Source organism: Triticum aestivum, chromosome 7A (assembly GCF_018294505.1).
Source record: "Triticum aestivum cultivar Chinese Spring chromosome 7A, IWGSC CS RefSeq v2.1, whole genome shotgun sequence".
NCBI lineage: Eukaryota > Viridiplantae > Streptophyta > Magnoliopsida > Poales > Poaceae > Triticum > Triticum aestivum.
This window is the reverse complement of record NC_057812.1, coordinates 709,855,410-709,862,300: the sequence shown is the minus strand read 5'-3', so window position 1 is coordinate 709,862,300 and position 6,891 is coordinate 709,855,410.

Sequence of the window (6,891 nt, the reverse complement as noted above, 5' to 3'; positions counted from 1 at the left end):
TGTCGCCGTCCCCGTCGCCGTCCGTCGCCATCGCCGTCCCCGTCCCCGTCCCCGTCACCGCGCCGCGCCCCGTCACCGCGCCCCGCCCCATCCTCTCATCGTCCCCGCCCGGCCCGTCCCCGTCCCCGTCGTCGCCGCCCCGTCCCCGTCGCCGTCTCCGTCCCCGTCCCCGTCACCGCCCCCCGTCGTCGCGCCTCGCCGGTGAGCTCCTGCCCCGGCCGCCAACCACACACACACACACACACACACACACACACACACACACACACACATTGTTATAGAATTGTTAGCAATCTTTCTGTTTTTTAGTTATAGAATTATTGGAAATGTTAGTTTTAGTTATAGAAATGTTAGCTATATAGAAATATTAGAAATGTTAGTTATATAGAAATGTTAGTTATATTAGAAATGTTAGTTATATAGAAATGTTAGTTATATATAAATGTTTTTTAGTTATAGAAATATTAGAAATGTTAGTTTTAGTTATAGAAATATTAGAAATATTAGTTTTAGTTATAAAATTTAGAATTTGCATATATGAAATCACAATCCATCATTTAAAAAATGTTACTTTACTTTTGCGGCATATAGTATTTGTTGTCGATGATGCCCGGCCCACATCCTCGCCGTCGACCCATTCGCGACGACGTCCTGCTTCAGAGGACCCATGTCCGGGACTGGGCTCCGCCGGGCTGGCACTGGGAGGTGCTACCTTTAGGGGCGCGACGCTTGGTGAGGAACCCGGCCCCGGGTCCCGTCGTCGACCCTCATCTCCTTTGGTGGCGTTCGCGTGGGCCACTTTCAGTGCGGAGGGAGGCGGCCCCGCCGGAGGTGGTACGTCGCCGTGTCAAGGAGGAGGACGAGCACGTCCATTGCTACATGGCTGTTATGGACGTCAGGTTCTCCAATACCTGGCAGGTTCTTTGGGGAGATCACCCGAGCTATGATCCAGTGATGGTTCCTTCACTTTGGTTGTCCACCGCCTAGATTACTCTCTAGTATTCGATCTTTATTAGCTAGCTAGCTAGCTAGTGATGTATTTGATATATAATATTTGAGATGATTTATTCGAGATTATATATATTATTTGAGACGATGTATTCAAGATTATGTCTATTATTCGAGACAACGTATTCGAGATTATATTCGATGATGCTTATTATGTACTATGATTGATTCAATTTTTCCTTATTAATTGATTGCATCCATGCATTGTAATTTGAATATATTTCTTTTGGATTAGTTAAACAAAACCTATGGCGGACAATACCGGCAGAGAGGGAGAAGAGGCCCTGTTCAATATCATACGCAATCCTCGCGGGCCAGATGATGATCAGAATGAAGAAGATTATGACGGCTCCGAATATCTAAACAACACCGGGGAGGGTGATACGATATTCGATCGCGATGACCGAATTGATGAAGTCATGAACTATGAACATGACGAAGAAAATGTTGATCTTGAAACAACAAAGACCGGCGAGGTATATATATTTATATAAACAGGCATCTAGTGATCATCACATGTTTTAAATGACTTGAAGATATATTAACGAATCGATCTTTCTTCTTTCAGCCATCCGGATCGAGCAAATCTTCAGGCAACAGGAAACGAGGCCCGAACAAAGAGTTGAAGGAGGGCGTAAAGTACAATATCGAGGCCATCAAACCTAATGGCGAACCATTAGCGCCTAAGAAGATTGCGGACAAGTTCATTCGTCAGTGTGGAGTTCTTGTGAAGGACCAACTCCCGATCTCCCTTCAAGAATGGAGAGAGCCAGCAAAGCCACGTCCAGGAGTTACTTTTGTCGACGACAGACAAAAACTTCTGCTTTGGGAAACGCTCATGGAACATTTCACCCTACCAGATCATTTCACAGATACAGATGTGGAGAAAGTCAAGGACGCTGCTCTTAGGAAGATGGCGGTTGCATTCAAAAACCACAAGAATCGTGAATGGGCCAAGTACGTCAAGGGAGGAAGGAAAGACTCCAGTATTCGAGGGAACACTAGAGAAGCAAAGTGCTCATTGGGACGATTTCGTGAAATTCAAGGATTCGGAATTATCTAAGGAACGGTCGAGAATAAACAAGGTCAATGACGCAAAAAAAGGATAAGTTCCAATAAGCTGGGGCCAGGTGGCTATGCGGTGGGAATGCCTAAGTGGGATAAGTCTGAGAAAGATATGGAGGATGCAGGTGTCACTCCAGAAACATTGAGCTGGCCCCCCAGGTGAAGGACTTGGTTCTATGCGCATGGGGGGGGAGTTGGACCCGAAGACATGCAAAGTTTCAAAGAAGGCATGTCTGAACGGAGCCGAAGATAAGCTACTTGTTGCAATAGAAGAGGCTCGGTCGGGGGTGTTCCAGCCCAACAGAGAGAACGACGAGCTTACGCGTGCCCTGGGAAATCCTGAACACCCGGGAAGAACACGAGGCATGGACGCTATTCGTGGTATGAGGGGTTTTTGGACTGGAACACCGACTACAGAACCCGTGCGAGAAAGAAGATTGCGGAGGAGAAGAAGAGGAAGATGGAGGAGGAGCAGAAGGAAGCTAGACTATGAATGCCTTCAAGTCCTAGAATCAGCGCACGCGGAACTTGGCAGTCAAATTTCAGCGGCAGTAGGAGCAGATCGACTCACTTAGCCAGCAAAGGGGGTCTCAGCAGCTGCAGCACTAGCGAATGATCCAGCATTGGATAGCACTGTCCCATCCATGCCGAGAAGCAGCGTGGGTTCCGCCCCGGGCAACGCATTGCTGGATAGCTACCCAGTGGATGACATCATGGAGAACACTAACTGCGAGCTACACTTCAAAATGAAGAACATATCCATGAAGGTGGCGGACGCCCTTGCTTTTACAAATCCCCCCGAGGCAACCTTCCATTGCAACCCGATTCCAGCGGGCTATGCTCGTGTCTTGGTTGATGAGGTGGTGGACCAATATTCGGGGCTAGAGCTTGACATTCCTGGAGGTGACGATGAGCACACACTGGGAGAGGCCAACCATCGTATCATCCTATGGAGAAAGGATTGCATCATCTTTCGAAGGCCACCGACACCGCGTCATCCGACTCCTCGTCGAAGTCCGCCACCGAGTCAGCAGACTCCCGCTCCTCCAAGTCCACCAACGCGTCAGGCCACTCCTCCTCCAAGTCAGGCACAGCTTCAGGCCACTCCTCCTCCTCCAAGTCCAGTAAAGCGTCAGGCCACTCCTCCTCCAAGTGCCGCACAGCTTCAGGCCACTCCTCCTCCAAGTCCGGCACAGCTTCAGGCCACTCCTCCTCCTCCAACTCAGCCACGTCAGCCATCTTCGCCGCCTCATCAATCATGGAAGAGTGCCGCCTCAGCTATGGTGCGTAGCGGTACTAGTCGAGGTAGTACTGGAGGTACAGGCGGAGGTAAGCGATTTCAATTTGGTCCAAGCCTCGCGCCTCTTCCGCAGAGGCCTTACGACAAGTCCGAGGAGGAAAACGTAGCCATATCAAAGGCCAAGGTGGAAGCCCATTTTGCACCGAAACCGCCACCGCCGCTAAGGGAGAAAGTGCCTGAGGAAAAGATTGACCACTTCATCTGTATGGCTAGAGCACTAGCTCCCAAGCCTGTTGACACAAACTATGAGCGCCACATCAAGAAGTTAAATCGAGCACGTCTACAGAAAGAGGCGAGCTCGAGCTCGAGCAAATCAGCTGGCAAAAGGAGCGGTAAAACCGTTCCCCAGCTGGGAGAACAGGCGGCGCAATCAATCCCCCCGCTTGTTGTGCCAACAACACATGAGAGTAGGCGCGCCCAATATTATTGTGGGCAAACCGTTAACGTTCCCGGGCTGGGCGATGTGGTAATAACGGGAGCAGGCTGAAACGCTCATGATCACTGTTGGACAACTCCTCGATATCGAGCCAATGTCTCCGACTAGAGAGGAGGAAATAAAACAGAAATATGTCCGGGGCCAACCTTTGGTCGAGCCAGACGAGGTCAAGAAGCTCCCAACGAGATTGTATGAATTGCATCAATGGTACATGGACATTACCAAGATTTCCAATCGAGAGTCCCTCATGGTGAATGTCAAGAAGGATCATTACTACCATGAGAAAGCTGTGACAGTTGAGTATTCAGAACTATTTCAGCTATACAATCAAGACGCACTCGACAAATCTATCATCAGTTGCTACTGTCTGTAAGTGATTTCTTTCTGTAATTTAAGTCTCAAGCTAGCTGTAGTGATCATTTTGATCAATCATTACCTCTAATTATCCTCACTATATTCTTTTCTGTGGTATTATGCAGGATGAAGATTTATGAAATGAAAAAAGGTGGACGCTATGGCATTGGGTTCGTTGACCCAAATACCATTAATGAATACACATGGAAATTAGATCCATATTACGAAAAAAGTGTAGAGGAAAGCATGCTAGAGTTCTTCAAGCACCTCAAATACAATGAAGATATACTACTTCCTTACAACTTCAAGTGAGTCACACTGTCTTGTACTACAAATTCTGTTTTTGCCTACTAGCTAGCTACATGTTTTTGCTTACATATGCCCGCTTAATTAAGACATGCAAACGTGTGTGCATGCAGATTTCACTGGATCTTGTTAATCATTAAAGTTGATGAAGGAACAGTTGAAGTACTAGACTCACTACTTAAGAAAGCAAGTGACTACACCATCGTGAAGGGGATAGTCAACAGGTAATTTCAATCATTATTAACTATATCTCGGCCTATTTAATTAGTTCGTCATTTCCTGATAACAACTATTTAATAACCCATTTATTCATTTTCTTTGTCGGCGGGCAGGGCTTGGGCAAAGTTCATCAGGGCCACTCCAGGCCCATGGAAACAAAATCTGAAATGGTATCGACCCCAGGTAAGTAATTAAGTAGTACTAGCTAGCTGCCATCTCTTTAATTATCATGCTTGATTAATTATTATCTGATCAAATTCCATTCTCGTAAAGGCCCTGAAGCAGGCGCCGGGGAATAATCTGTGTGCATACTACGTTTGCGAGAACATTCGCATGATGGCGTCCGAAAGGAGCAGATCTCAAAGACAGGAGTGGGTACGTTTGTCAGAACACTATTCACAATTTTACACCATTATCGATATCTAGTCACACAACTAATACACATGCATATTGATCTCCTTCTTAACAGTTCAAAGAGGTGCGGGAGAAGCTCCTAACAGAGGACCGCATAGAAGCAATTCAAGAGGAAATAGCGGGATTTTTGCTCGACCAGGTCATAGATCCCAAAGGAGAATACTATTACCCGCTACCGCCCCCATGAACCACTTCCAATTGTTATCGTGCTCCGAAGGCACCAATTAGGCTAATGCCACAGGCTCCGAATGCACCAATTAGGAGAAATTATAGATAGCTAGTTAATTGTATCTATGTGTGAATTAATTAATGGTGGTTGTGAGACATTCGATGATATATATATATATATATATATATATATATATATATATATTATGATCGGTTCTACTAGAAATTCTATTTATATATACGCATAACGTGTACAATATATAGTATCGTAAAATACCAGCAAACGAAAAAGAATTAAACGGAAATACAAAATTGAATGAAAAAGAAATCATAAACCCAACCCCTCCCCCCAACCTTTTAATACCGGTTGGTGACACCAACCGGTACTAAAGGGCTCCCTGCCCCCGAAGCTGGCTCGTGCCACGTGGTTGTCCTTTAGCACCGGTTCATGCTGAACCAGTACTAAGGGGGGGGGGCTTTAGTGCCCACACTTTAGTGCCGGTTACCGAACCGGCATTAAAGGGCCTTACAAACCGGTGCTATTGCCCGGTCCTTTTGGTGGCGTTCGCGTGGGCCACTTTCGGTGCGGAGGGAGCCGGCCCCACCGGAGGTGGTATGTCGCCATGTCAGGGAGGAGGATGAGCACGTCCATCGCTACATGGCAGCTATGGATGTCAGGTTCTCCAATACCTGGCAGGTTGTTTGGGGAGATCACCCGAGCTATGATCCAGTGATGGTTCCTTCACTTTGGTTGTCTACCGCCTAGATTACTGTCTAGTATTCGATCTTTATTAGCTAGCTAGCTAGCTAGTGATGTATTCGATATATAATATTCGAGATGATTTATTCGAGATTATATATTATTCGAGATGATGTATTCGAGATTATGTCTATTATTCGAGATGACGTATTCGAGATTATATTCGATGATGCTTATTATGTACTATGATTGATTCAGTTTTTCCTTATTAATTGATTGCATCCATGCATTGTAATTTGAATATATTTTTTTGGATTAGTTAAACAAAACCTATGGGACAATACCGGCAGAGAGGGAGAAGAGGCCTGTTCAATATCATACGCAATCCTCCGGGCCAGATGATGATCAGAATGAAGAAGATTATGACGGCTCCGAATATCTAAACAACACCGGGGAGGGTGATATGATATTCGATCGCGACGACCGAATTGATGAAGTCGTGAACTATGAACATGACGAAGAAAATGTTGATCTTGAAACAACAAAGACCGGCGAGGTATATATATTTATATAAGCAGGCATCTGGTGATCATCACATGTTTTAAATGACTTGAAGATATATTAATGAATCGATCTTTCTTCATTCAGCCATCCGGATCGAGCAAATCTTCAGGCAACAGGAAACGAGACCCGAACAAAAAGTTGAAGGAGGGCGTAAAGTACAATATCGAGGCCATCAAACCTAATGGCAAACCATTAGCGCCTAAGAAGATTGCGGACAAGTTCATTCGTCAGTGCGGAGTTCTTGTGAAGGACCAACTCCCGATCTCCCTTCAAGAATGGAGAGAGCCAGCAAAGCCATGTCCAGGAGTTACTTTTGTCGACGACAGACAAAAACTTCTGCTTTGGGAAACGCTCATG